Source organism: Orbicella faveolata, unplaced genomic scaffold (assembly GCF_042242905.1).
Source record: "Orbicella faveolata isolate gen_17 unplaced genomic scaffold, um_ofav_v1 contig_46, whole genome shotgun sequence".
Classification (NCBI taxonomy): Eukaryota; Metazoa; Cnidaria; class Anthozoa; order Scleractinia; family Merulinidae; genus Orbicella; species Orbicella faveolata.
This window is the reverse complement of record NW_028301576.1, coordinates 32,414,947-32,428,252: the sequence shown is the minus strand read 5'-3', so window position 1 is coordinate 32,428,252 and position 13,306 is coordinate 32,414,947. Positions and strand designations below refer to the sequence as shown.

General features: G+C 36.3%; 1 long non-coding RNA gene across 6 annotated transcripts; it reads left to right on the top strand.

Annotated features, from left to right (window-relative positions):
* The first annotated feature begins 6,104 nt into the window (after positions 1 to 6,104).
* Positions 6,105 to 12,930, top strand: LOC149099786 (uncharacterized). 6 transcript variants are annotated; one of them, XR_016203476.1, is made up of 10 exons: positions 6,105 to 7,177; positions 7,261 to 7,721; positions 8,768 to 8,800; positions 9,138 to 9,170; positions 9,508 to 9,540; positions 10,295 to 10,321; positions 10,819 to 10,911; positions 11,034 to 11,087; positions 11,273 to 11,326; positions 11,991 to 12,930. It is a non-coding gene; the product is annotated as an uncharacterized LOC149099786 (long non-coding RNA). The 6 variants fall into 6 exon arrangements; XR_016203475.1 differs by having other exon boundaries at positions 6,105 to 7,346; XR_016203474.1 differs by having other exon boundaries at positions 6,105 to 7,721.
* Positions 12,931 to 13,306: the final 376 nt, after the last annotated feature.

The window sequence follows — 13,306 nt, the reverse complement described above, 5'->3', positions numbered from 1 at the left end:
TTGTACCAAGCTTAAGAGCATATTATCTCTGGTGTTGCGAACTTTACCAAGTCGGTGGGCTTGGAAATTCCATGGAGGCTTGGAAGCAATAAACCTCCAATCAAGAAATCTTGAGGGACATCTCGGGTGTCCACATACCTTGCACTTATCGACCTGAGCAACACTTAGCTGGCCTCAAAAATAACATTCTTCACATTCCTGCTATTGATACCGAAATAAGTAAAATGCTTTCAAAGGGGATAATTGAACCCGCTATCTCTTGCAAGGATGAGATCTTATCCAGCATCTTTACTTGCCCGAAAAAAGATGGCAGCTATCGGATCATACTGAATCTTAAACAATTTAATAAGTGGATTCCATACCAACATTTTAAGATGGACACGCTCAAAAGTATAATCAATCTTATTGAGAAAGATTCTTTCCTAGCCTCCTTGGACTTAAAAGACACTTACTATTCCATCCCAGTAGCGCGAGATCATCAGAAATATCTGAGATTCCTGTGGTGGAGTCAGCTTTTTCAGTTCACTTGCTTGCCTAATGGACTGTCATGTTGCCCTAGAAAATTCACTAAATTAATGAAACCACCAATGACAGCCCTTCACAGATTGGGTCACATATCATCTAATTACATCGATGATCCCATCCTCCAAGGCAGAACGTACACTGATTGTGTACACAATGTTATTGATACTGTCTCTCAATTAGACCCATTAGGGTTTGTTATTCACCCCGATAAGTCAGTATTTATCCCTACTCAGGTATTGGTCATTTTAGGATTCATTATAAACACAGTCACAATGACAATTTACTTGACTGCTGAAAAAGCTACATCAGTTCAGCAGACCTGCCGAACCCTATTAGAAAGGCAGAAACCCAGTATCAGAGATGTTGCTCAGGTGACTGGGAAAATAGTTGCTACATTTCCCGGAGTAATGCATGGACCTCTGTTGTACAGAGCCCTTGAGAAAGATAAATTGGTCGCCCTTAAGGAAAATAAAAGCAATTTTGACAGACCTATGACACTTTCTGAGTCTGCCAAAAATGAACTGAGGTGGTGGGTAAATGATATCTTATCAGCATTCAATCGAGTTTCACACCCATCACCCTTGTTAATCATAACCAGTGATGCTTCCCATGTGGGCTGGGGAGCCACTTGCGGCAACACCTCAACCAGGGGGACCTGGTCGGCTAAGGAAACCCAGTGTCACATAAACTGTCTAGAACTACTAGCCGCCTTTTTTGCCCTGAAAATATTTGCAAAAAACTCAATGGATGAACATGTGAGGCTCATGATCGATAACACTACAGCTGTCTCTGTTATCAACCATATGGGCATTAGCCACTCACTCATGTCATGAACTCACCAAGGAAATTTGCGCATGGTGTATACCACGGGGCATTTGGATTAGTGCAGCACACATCCCAGGGAAAGAGAATACTGTCGCTGATTATGAATCCTACAAAACTGTGGGGCCCAGTGAATGGAAACTTGACCCAACTTCCCTCGAAACTGCCCTAAAGCAATTGCAATTTCACCCAGAAATTGACTTGTTTGCTTCCAGGGTTAACTGTCAGTTCCCACGTTATTGCTCGTTCAAGCCTGACCCCACTGCAGAAGCGATTGACGCATTCGCAGTTAACTGGCATAACTTAAAATTTTATGCCTTTCCACCTTTTAGCATTGTGCCTGCAGTACTCAAGAAAATAGCATCAGACAAAGGGGAAGGGATATCTATACTACCCAACTGGCCAACTCAATCATGGTACCCCAAGGTTATGAAAATGCTCCTTCAACCACCAATAGAACTCAAACCACGAAAGGACCTGCTGACTCTCCCCAGCGATCCCAGCTCATGCCATCCACTACACACTCGCCTCTGATTACTAGTGTGCAACTTATCCGGAAACAATTAACCAACACTGGAGTATCTGCAGCAGCACAGGATGTAATTATGGCATCCTGGCGACAAGGCACGCCTATGCAGTGTAAAACCTTCCTCGCAAAATGGGAACGTTTCTGTGAAAACAACAAAACTTCCCCGCCACAAGCTACTGTCGAAGATTGAATAGAATTCCTCACCTCCTTGTTTAATTCAGGCCTCAGTTATAGTGCCATCAACACAGCAAGATCAGCACTATCAGCGGTAATGACAATTACTGACAACATTAGTTTCGGAGAATACCCACTGGTCTGTAGATTTATAAAAGGTGTTTTTCAACTCAAACCAGCACTTCCCGAGTACACCCACATATGGGATTTGACAAAGTGCCGTCTCACTTGCAGACCCTAGCTCCAGTCACTTCTCTGGACCTGAAACACCTGTCTTTTAAACTGGTGACACTACCTGCAATTCTCACAGGACAACGATGCCAAACGATCCACAAGTTTGACTTTAATCTTATGCAGAAATTACCAGACAGGTATATTTTTGCCATAGGAGAGAAACTCAAACATATTAAACCGGGGAAACATCAAGAACCTATTGAACTTGTAGCATATCAAGACAAACGCCTTTGTGTTGTAGAGACCATGAAACAATACATATCCATAACAGAATCATTCCGCGATAATGCAGAACCAAAACTCTTAATAAGCTTTTGTAAGCCACATAGAGCTGTTAGCAAAGACACGGTCACTAGGTGGGTCAAATCAACTCTTGCCAACCCTGGCACAAATGTGACTACCTTAACGACACACAGAACATGGGCTGCTTCGACTTCATATTCCGTTCATAAAGCTGGTATCAGCCTAGCAAACGTACTTAAAGCTGCTGGTTGAAGCAATGCCTCCACGTTTGCAAAATTACTTGTGACTGCAGGGCTTTAAAGTCTCATGTGACTACGGAGTGACTAAGACTGGGGACAAAATAGAATTTAATAATTAACCAAGACTTACCTGTAAGGTGAAGTTTGATTGGAATTATATCTCGTCACCAGTCAGGAACGAAGGAGTCACATGCCCCCCCTGTAAGGACATTATTCACGTGCCCTTGTCCTATCATGTCTCCTTCCTTCCTTTGTCCTGCAGCCACGCATGTTTAAGACTGACTGATCGCATGCACATGCTCTCTCATGTGACTCCTTCGTTCCTGACTGGTGATGAGATAGAATTCCAATCAAACTTCACCTCACAGGTAAGTCTCGTTTAATTATTAAATTATAGATAACCACCTTCGACCCTGGGAATAGGATTAGCATCCTACATAGTATAGTCAGTAGTGGCTACTGTTGGCTGCCGACGACAGTGGCTACATGCCGGAAATGAGTCCAAAGATGACAGAGTCTTGGCCATCTGAGAAATGAAGCCTGCCTGACAACTAACATACATGATGGTTTATTTAACTTTTGTTATCTTCCTTGCTCTCAACTGATTTAATTTTTTTCTTGCAAATGTTCCTATTGTACTGTCAAATAAAGGGACCCCAGTAAGAACAAAAAGTTCCTGTGTGATCAATTGGGAAAATTGATGGGTCAACAGTTCTAGCCACACTTCAGTGATATAGAGATAAGGAATAATTGTTTGGACAATAGCCGATATACAATTGCAACAATAACTGAAAAAGGTAAGTCACAAAATATTCTTTCTTTTCAAAATGCGCTCTTTAAAAAAGTATGCATAAAGTCATTGTCCCAGAGAACAAAGAAATAAACTAGACACTTGCTGCGTGTACCCAGGCAGTCATTATACTGAGAAGCACTAGCTATATTGCAATTGAGCTTAATGTTCTGCATTTGAAGTCGTACGAAATTCAATCGAATCAATGTGCTCAAGCTATTCTGCCTTTGATTGCACTTCATGGAATCAATCAATAGCTTATTACTAGTTTGCAGGTCTTCAGGGAGTGAAATGAGTCAAGGTCTTCATATCAGCCTATGAACGTTTCAGTCTATTTTCCTTACCCTTTGTCGTTGTTGCTGTTGTTGTTGTTGTTGTTGTTGTTTTTGCATTTACCAAGCGAGCGAGACATTTGGAATTTCAGATTTATGGCGGTGCATGACATTGAGTTACGAATGTGTTTGTCAAAAAACATATAGTTATCTCGTGACTTTTAGCCCATTCAAAAGTTAAAGTATTAGGAAAAGTGCTTATGTAAATGTTTGTTTGCTCAATACAGATAATCAGTCGCCTGGATAGCCAAAGTAAGTTCCAGATGTTTACACTATTTTCCGGCTGCAATGTTGGTTTACCATGGAGATACACCAACATAGCGGCTCCATACTGGGCTCTGTAAATGTGTGCAAAATATTTCGACGAATATCTGAGGTTTGGGAAAACGCACAGACTTAAAAATTACATGTGTCACTTTATTAATCTCCTATAACATCAGAACTTCTTGACTTTATCCACTAAATGGATTTCAAATAATTTTTTTATTGCATCAGGATTGCGTGACAGTGCAAGCCGAGAATTGTTTTGCTGGGGTCAACATACATTAGTTTCTTTCAGCTTAAATGTACAATTTGTTACATGGGTTTCATTCTTGTAAAGACACATAACTCTGTTACAAGAAAATAACAAGAGAATATTGTTGAGTTTGAGATTTTAACTCTATTATACTTAACGAAGTTTCTCAGAAAGTTTTACCCAGGTGTAATTGAACAGATACATTCGCAAACAAATTCTCTAACCTCTCTGCTCTTGTTGCTCAGAAGTTCTCGAGTCCACACTGGGATTCTACTTGGTTCACGACCACATCTAAAAATACGATGACGCATCTAGGATGCTTTTTATCAGGTTGAAGAGTTGATAGCCCTGGTTGATAGCTTCATGATTCTTGATAAATTCACTCAAAATGTTCACTTGTAAATTGATCTCATATAAGGCTTGCAGACTGACCCGTTCCGAAAACACTTAACGTCCTATAGTGTTGGTCTACCTTGAACGGTATGTTTGTTTCCATGTGATTTCATCACCCTAGAAATCATGGCATCCGTGCTAACTTTTCACGTCGACAACTTCTGTAAATTCCACGTGCTGTACGCATGCACAGGTGACATATGCGCCTTAGAGACCAGACAGCAATTTGTGACTGAATGTGGAAAAGAAAAAAAAAACGGAGCTGAAATTTAAACCCAGGCCTCACTGCCTGGGTAAAAAGACTTATAAATCAACATCATAAAAACATGTGGACAGCTTTCGTTATAGTCCCCACAGAAAAACAGACTTTTCTACATATAATTGGACTTTCAAAGTTGTTAAAAAGTCCACTTATTTTGAAAATGAATAATTCTAGCTATGTGAAAGTGGTCAGTTTGCCTGATAACAACTCGTCCCATTTGAAACGAGATGGTATCAACAGGGGAGATTTTGTAAATCCTCCTATTTCATAGCAAAGTACATCTGTCTCAAAATAACGAAATAAAGCTTGAGTATAAAAAAACTAGAGTTCTGTTGGAACAGTCCTTGATTGCACATAAGAACATAGCAAAATTTTTAGATAGAAATGGAGACAGGTGAAGATGCAATGGAGAAACAGAATATGTAGGCGACACATTTGAACAAGTGCATAAACAACTCCTTGAAAGGAAATACGGCATTGTGTTTGCACTCTTATAGTGTCTCTCCTCACCCAGATGTATAAATGCGTGATGGTTACAGAACAGGGAGGGCAGGGTGCACCAGAGGTAACGTCAATAGGTTTGCCTCAAGAGGTTGGCTTTTATGTTTTATTCATAGCATGTTAAAGTAAAGAAAATCACTGTGAAACTACTAAAGATAAAGGGACATACTATCAGGGACACAACTTACAGTAAAGCAACAAGACTTCACCTGTAACATCAATAATATTGATGGCCTCAAAAATAGTAAGGGCTGACTAGGGTCCTTTAAGAGGACAAGAACCCAACAATTACTGTATTATGCCTCATAGTCGTAGTTGCCTTATACATAAAAAATCTAATATTATTATAGTCCTGCACCTCTCTAGCCCCTAATGTTAGCAGGAATAATTTCTACATGTGGACAATAATTAAATAGGAATGACAATCTCATCTATACTGTTTCACAGATGCCTTTTTATTTCTATTAAGTTTTTTTTTTTTTTTCGTGTATTTCGTTGTGAAAGAATTAATAAACAAGATGACACTCTGTTATCATCACAAAATATATTAAATATGGAAAGATACAACAAATAACTATACTGCAATAATTTCATTTAAGCTTATTAATTTTTGCACAATATTATTGAATCCAATCTTCCAAAGACTTACAGTCTATAATTAATAAACAACAACAGTGAGAGGTGTTCCAAATCATTAACGAGAAAAGCAAAAAATAGAAAGATATTTCTGGGTTAAGGCTTAATTCTTTCTAGTCACTTTTACACTGAGCAGTAAAAATATTGTCATCCAAATTCAATTGAACCAAACTGAGTCTACACTTTAAATACTTTACTTACCCAGTGTAAAAAAGTGACAAAAGTGGCCCATTTCTCCAGCAAAAATCATTATTTGCATTTGATTCCACATTCGACCAACTCAAACCAACTGTGAACTTGTGAATTTTGTAATTGAAGAACCAACTTGCAAAGTAAAGTTTATCTATCCTTTTCGTACATTTGATAAAGCCAGCTATTCACATTATCTTATACACAATTTACATGGACTACGCTTACTGTTACTACTGTTACTATCAAAATCTAACATAACCCTTGCGATCAACTCTCAGTAAACATGGCCGCCAGACTACTGTTTGGAACACGTGCCTTAGTTTGGCCCCGTGACTAAAGTCTACACGACCTCACGTGAGCTACTCGTTCTCACGCGACTAACAAAAAACCAGAAAGAAAACAAATCGCCAAACTAATACTCTCCAAAATTTGAATACAGAAATTTATTATCGGGTGATTTGAAATCACCCGAACACTTAGCAAGAAAATTCATATTTTCGTGGCACAGATGTCTCGTCTCTTTGGAGTATGGAAACCAGTTATCGGCACAAGGGTTACTGGGAAAATCAAAATGGCGGAAACCACTGTGCCTAGTATCGATGTAACAATTTCTAGTATTTAATTGTGAAAATGTTCAAAGTTCTGAGCATTTGTAATTTGTCACATGGAAACTAGTGAAACTTGGAAGATGTATTTCCTGCTGGTCTGATCAACAAAACCTTCTAAAAAGATTCGATTCACGGTGTAAACTGCCAGGGTCATCAAAGTTTTCTGGAACTTCACAAGTAGTTAGTGAAATTTGACAAGAAGTGTCCTTACGAAACAACTTAGCATGCGGTACTCACTATGGTATTGGAATATTTTGACTCAGTGAGGCAAGAGAGCATCAAATCGATTGGGTCCCCGAAAAGGACTAAAATTGACACTGGAGATGCAAGAAATATCAGATAAGTAGTAGTATGTATACTTTATTTACCCTCGCATTGTAGAGTAGCTTTAACAGCTAATGTCTCCGAGCATTTCAGCAGCACAATGGGCAAAGACCACACCACAAACACCGGGAACTTCGTGACCTGCTCTTTACGATGAGTGTGTGGGTTCTTTAACGTCCCCTGCTGACCATAACAGTGAAGATGCAGGAGACGGGGCTACGGTTTATCGTCCTTATCCGAGAAGACTAGAATATCTAACCATTTGCAGATGTCATTGCAAATGCAGCATATTTTCCTCAGTTATTTTAAAACCCTGAGTGTTGGTCCGGTCTGGGACTCGAACCCGAGAACTCTCGCACGGTAGTCCGAAGCTCTACCAACTGAGCTAACCAGTGTTGTGGTAATTCTTTCTTTAATAGTATTTATTTTTTAATGGTTTGAAATCTGGCCCGGGTTGTTCAAAAGCTGGGTAGCGCTAACTCAGATAATATTTTTTGTGTGTGTAGAAATATCTTTCACTCCTTATAGTTGTGTAGTTTTAAAATGAATCAACTCAAAACTAAAAGACAAACTACATAAACAGAAAACTAGAACAAAAAGTTACAAAACTGAAAGTAATAAAAATTCTCTCTAATCCTGGGTTAGTTTAATTAGGCTTTGAACAACCCGACCTTGGATATTTGAGACTGTGGTGACTTAATTATATACCAGTATTGGTACAATACTGGGTTATTGGAAAAGATATATGGAAAGACTGTTGCTAAGTTTAAATTTATATCACCCAAGTGAAATAAGGTCTCCTCAAGTAAGTTGCCTTAACTCGCCTTAAGTTGCCTAAAATTACCTTAAGTTGCCTAAAGTCGCAATGCTTTTCTTGCCAATTTTGCCTGAGAGCCTAAAGGTGCCTTAAATCGCCCAAAGACGCCTTAAGTTATGCCGACTTAAGGTTCCACAGTAGGCCTTTTCAGGGAGCAAGCTATAGATCAAATTTTACAAAAAAGGACACATAAACAATTTACAAAAAAAATAATATTGGCACTTCAAGGTTCGTGCAAAACAAAACAATGCATTTTAGAAAATAACAATTAATAGCTAATATACAAATAACAATTCTAAAAGAAAAATATAGCGATTTCACATTTCACAAGTAATAAAAAGGATTCATAGTTCACAATAATACCCATTTTCACCTCCATAAATGTAAAGTGAGACTAATTTGCAACTCAGAACCACAAGAGAAAATCAATACCTAATATATTAAAGTGCAAGAATACCTGCAACATCATTTCTAATATGACAAAACAGACAAAACCTTCAATTAAAATATGTATCAATTTTTGTAATTAATTTTGACCATTTTGTTAAACTATATCTAAAACTCAACATTGCACAACCTACAATTTTAAGTACAAGTAACAGCAGCATAAATTACTGATCTTGTTTTAGATCATGATGCCCAGATGACAACACGACACCAGCGTAAGTACATCTGTTGTTTTCAATAAAATCTACCGAAATCAAATAATACAGATATTTTTCAACTTTACATGTTGAAAATTGGCCTCTAAACATTACTGTATATAGTTCTGTATATTATCAATACACCTCCCATGAAAGAAATGTTTCATCACAACCCAAGCCCAACATTGTAATACTTTCAATTATGCGTCATAAATTTTCTTAAACTCTGTACCCCTCAAGAACCCTCCTTGCACCAAGAATTTCAAATTCCTTCTGTGGCACAAATATGGACTATTGCACAACCTACAATTTTAAGTACAAGTAACAGCAGCATAAATTACTGATCTTGTTTTAGATCATGATGCCCAGATGACAACACGACACCAGCGTAAGTACATCTGTTGTTTTCAATAAAATCTACAGAAATCAAATAATACAGATATTTTTCAACTTTACATGTTGAAAATTGGCCTCTAAACATTACTGTATATAGTTCTGTATATTATCAATACACCTCCCATGAAAGAAATGTTTCATCACAACCCAAGCCCAACATTGTAATACTTTCAATTATGCTTCATAAATTTTCTTAAACTCTGTACCCCTCAAGAACCCTCCTTGCACCAAGAATTTCAAATTCCTTCTGTGGCACAAATATGGACTATTGCACAACCTACAATTTTAAGTACAAGTAACAGCAGCATAAATTACTGATCTTGTTTTAGATCATGATGCCCAGATGACAACACGACACCAGCGTAAGTACATCTGTTGTTTTCAATAAAATCTACAGAAATCAAATAATACAGATATTTTTCAACTTTACATGTTGAAAATTGGCCTCTAAACATTACTGTATATAGTTCTGTATATTATCAATACACCTCCCATGAAAGAAATGTTTCATCACAACCCAAGCCCAACATTGTAATACTTTCAATTATGCTTCATAAATTTTCTTAAACTCTGTACCCCTCAAGAACCCTCCTTGCGCCAAGAATTTCAAATCCCTTCTGTGGCACAAATATGGACATTCCTGGAACAACACACTACACAATTCCACATAGTACCCATTGTCACTGTAACCCCAGGGAAGGCCATTGAAAAGTCATGAAGGAATGGCTCTCCAAACTACTATGTTAAACTGGAAAGATTTACAAAATGCATAAGCTCAGCTTTGCCAAACACTAAAGAATAGAAATATATCATCTTTTATTCAAAAATTCCCTGCAAGTATATAAACCATGACTAATCAGAACTGTAGCACAAAAGCGCACAAATTTACTAATATCAACATTAACTTTATTTCAGAAAAACAGTAGAGACACCAAAAACGTAACACTCCAAGGCACATGTCAAAACCTTGTAAGTATAAAATCTATGACTGTAACTTTTAACAATTTTTAATTGCAAAATAACAAATTCTAATCGATAGTAAAGTTTCTTGTGACTAGCAGTACTATAAACTCAGAACTGTAAGAAAATTAACTTTACTTTGAATTTGTGTTTTAGATTACATCTCACACAAGGTGTTACGAGGTAATTAAACATTAAAACACTAACTATTGATAGTTACCAATGAAATAATTCAACAACCATGAAGTAGCTTTAAGCTCAAGTCTAATATTTTCCATGAGTACATTTTGTGAAAAAAAAAAAAAATCAAAGTAACAAAATTAGCACTACATCTAAACTGTCATATTTGACAAAAATAATTATTGGCTACATTTCAGGCATTTCAAACAGTCAGAACAGTAATAGACATAGAATACATTACTGTGCACTTGCCATAAGTTGACAAATTAACTATTCTCAACTCCACCACACAAACACAGATGAAATATCAAAAGGACTAGATGTGAAAATAATGTCTGCAAAATTAACTTACTTCATTAATGAAATATGTTAACTTCTATGTATTTTCCAAAACTGCAAAGTTCTCAATATATACCATTTACCATCTGCTAAGTAGATGCAACAATTAATAGTAGCTTACTGACACTTACAGCTAAATGATGTCAACATTTATTTTTTAGATAACATCATAGCGGCCGATTATACATGGGCAAAAAAATCATGTAGTCAATATCACAAACATATTTGATTCCATGGAACCCTTGTGGAAAATGGTAAATATTAAAAAAAACTTTTTAGTAAATACGTTCAATGTAATCATTTTCTTTTTTCTATACCATGCCATACCCAAATAATCATCACTTTTAATTAACAGTTTGATAGTGTTATACAACAGACTTCAACAGATGATCCTGTACAGAATAAAATTATATCTGGAGAATGCAAAAAGGTAAGAACATTAATTTGTTTAATTCAATCCATTTACTTCAAGTATTAGATACATATCAACTCAAAATGAAAAACACTGCACATTATATATTTTATATTTTTCAATATCAAACAATATTGATACATTAATTTAGCATATATCAGCTCTCTAGTAAACATGCACTATATTTTATCTATTATCTATAGGCCATTAAGAAACTCTATCAAAAGATCAAAAACCACCATCTGTACTGGGATAAGGTAAATGTACTAGTATATTAGATTAAATTATCTTTTTTCATAACTATGATGCTTTTAAAGACAATGTGTACTTTCGTTAGTACGCACATGCTCTGCACATCAGGAAAGGTATGGTTTAAGCACCACACATACGCTACGGTGAACAGTGAAGCAATCAACTATGCTACCTAGTACACGACTAAATTGAAAGCAAAATTTTCATACTTTGAGCAAATCAAGTTTAATGAACTTGTACTTAAACCAGGAATTCCAAAATAGTAGCATATCACTAGGCTGACTTGCTGTTATCTGTTGAAAATTATCCTAAAATTCAACTGTAAACATATACCTGCAGATGGCGTAGTGTGCAACCAAAACAAGTGTGAAATATGCAATTGTTTTACCTAGTGGGGAGGTGACACGAAAAAATGTAATGGGCACCGTAAAGTTTTAAAAAAAGATCAGTAACAATCTCTGCTGATGATAACAAAGAAGATGGCAAACAAGAAATGCTAATAAATATAATAATTTGATTTTTGAATTCAACAGACTTTACAAAAAAATGGCATCTTTAAGATCTCATCTGCAACTAAAATTTATACCATTTTGTTCATTCAGTATAAAACACTTTTTTCTACTATTTGAGTTTGAACAAACCATAATGTAACTTCTTTTCACTTCTTAGGCAGCTGCTACGTATACAAGTGAAAGCGACACCATCTAACAGTCAAAAAAAGTGATGGCTGAAAAAAATAGCACTTTACCTCTAATACTTTCATTTTTAACTAACTTCCTAAACTACAGTTGAAATTAAATGTACAGTTTTTTTTTGTGATTAATGCAATAACTTACATTACATTACATACAAAAATTACCTAGTACTTACAATGTTAACATAACTTACAATTTAACTATACTAACAAAACTTGCAATACTAACATTATTTACAATAATTATTTACAATAATTTCACTATTTCTTTATTGCGGCAATTCGTTGCGGCACATTGGACAAGTGGCATGCTACAAAGAAAAGAAAGTATCTTTAATCTTAAATACAACTCTCCCCCTTATAGATATTGAATTTGCAGCAATCAGAAATTTTACCCTGTCTAGTACTTCAACTTTTTTTCCACTACATTGCACAAAAAAAGGCCTCTATCAGCAATTTTAAGAAAACATGCTCCCGCTAGATCAGCGAGACAACATATACTGTATTGAACACAAAAGTCCAAAGAGTTTAATCAACTTTTAGTTGCCACAAAGTTCAGCCTCCCCCCTTCAGTGTGCCTTATCAAAACTACTTTCTTCGCATGAATCCTCGCTCAGTGCCAAGGAAACTCAAACTACGTTCTAATAGTCTGTTGATTATCTGCCAAAGGGTTGTATTTCGCCTCATTTGTTTACACGAGAATGCACAAAATAGACTGTATTTTCCTATCAAGAAAAAAGTTTAAGGCTACAAATAAAACTAACTTAATGGCTCACGGTCAGTCAGTCAGTCAGGAAATGTTACAATTAAAAACTTTACTGTAACAACTCTTCGGATTAATAATTATCTTTATAATTTAATTCTTTGCTATTGAAGACATACCGTGTTGAAATAAATTGCCTGTCTGTTTGTCAATCTGCCTCTCTGTCTGTTAATTACGCAAATATTATTGCATTTACCATTTTCAACCATGTGCTGATGCACTCATTGTGAAATGGATGACCACAAGGTAGTTCATTGACCTCTTCACCTTCCCCAAATTCAACGAGACAAATGGTACAGGATACCATAAGAGCTGTAGGTAATTTAACCAAAAAATATCAGTGAAATAGTCAAATAAAAACATCCTTCTACAACTTTACTTTTAAAGTACGCAAATTTACCATCAAACGACACAGAAAAAAATTGCTAATTTCACTAACCCATACAAGTGACTACAGAAATATTGTAAACGCAAACATACAGATCAATCAAGATTGTTAGTACACTTACTTAATAAACACAAAATGAC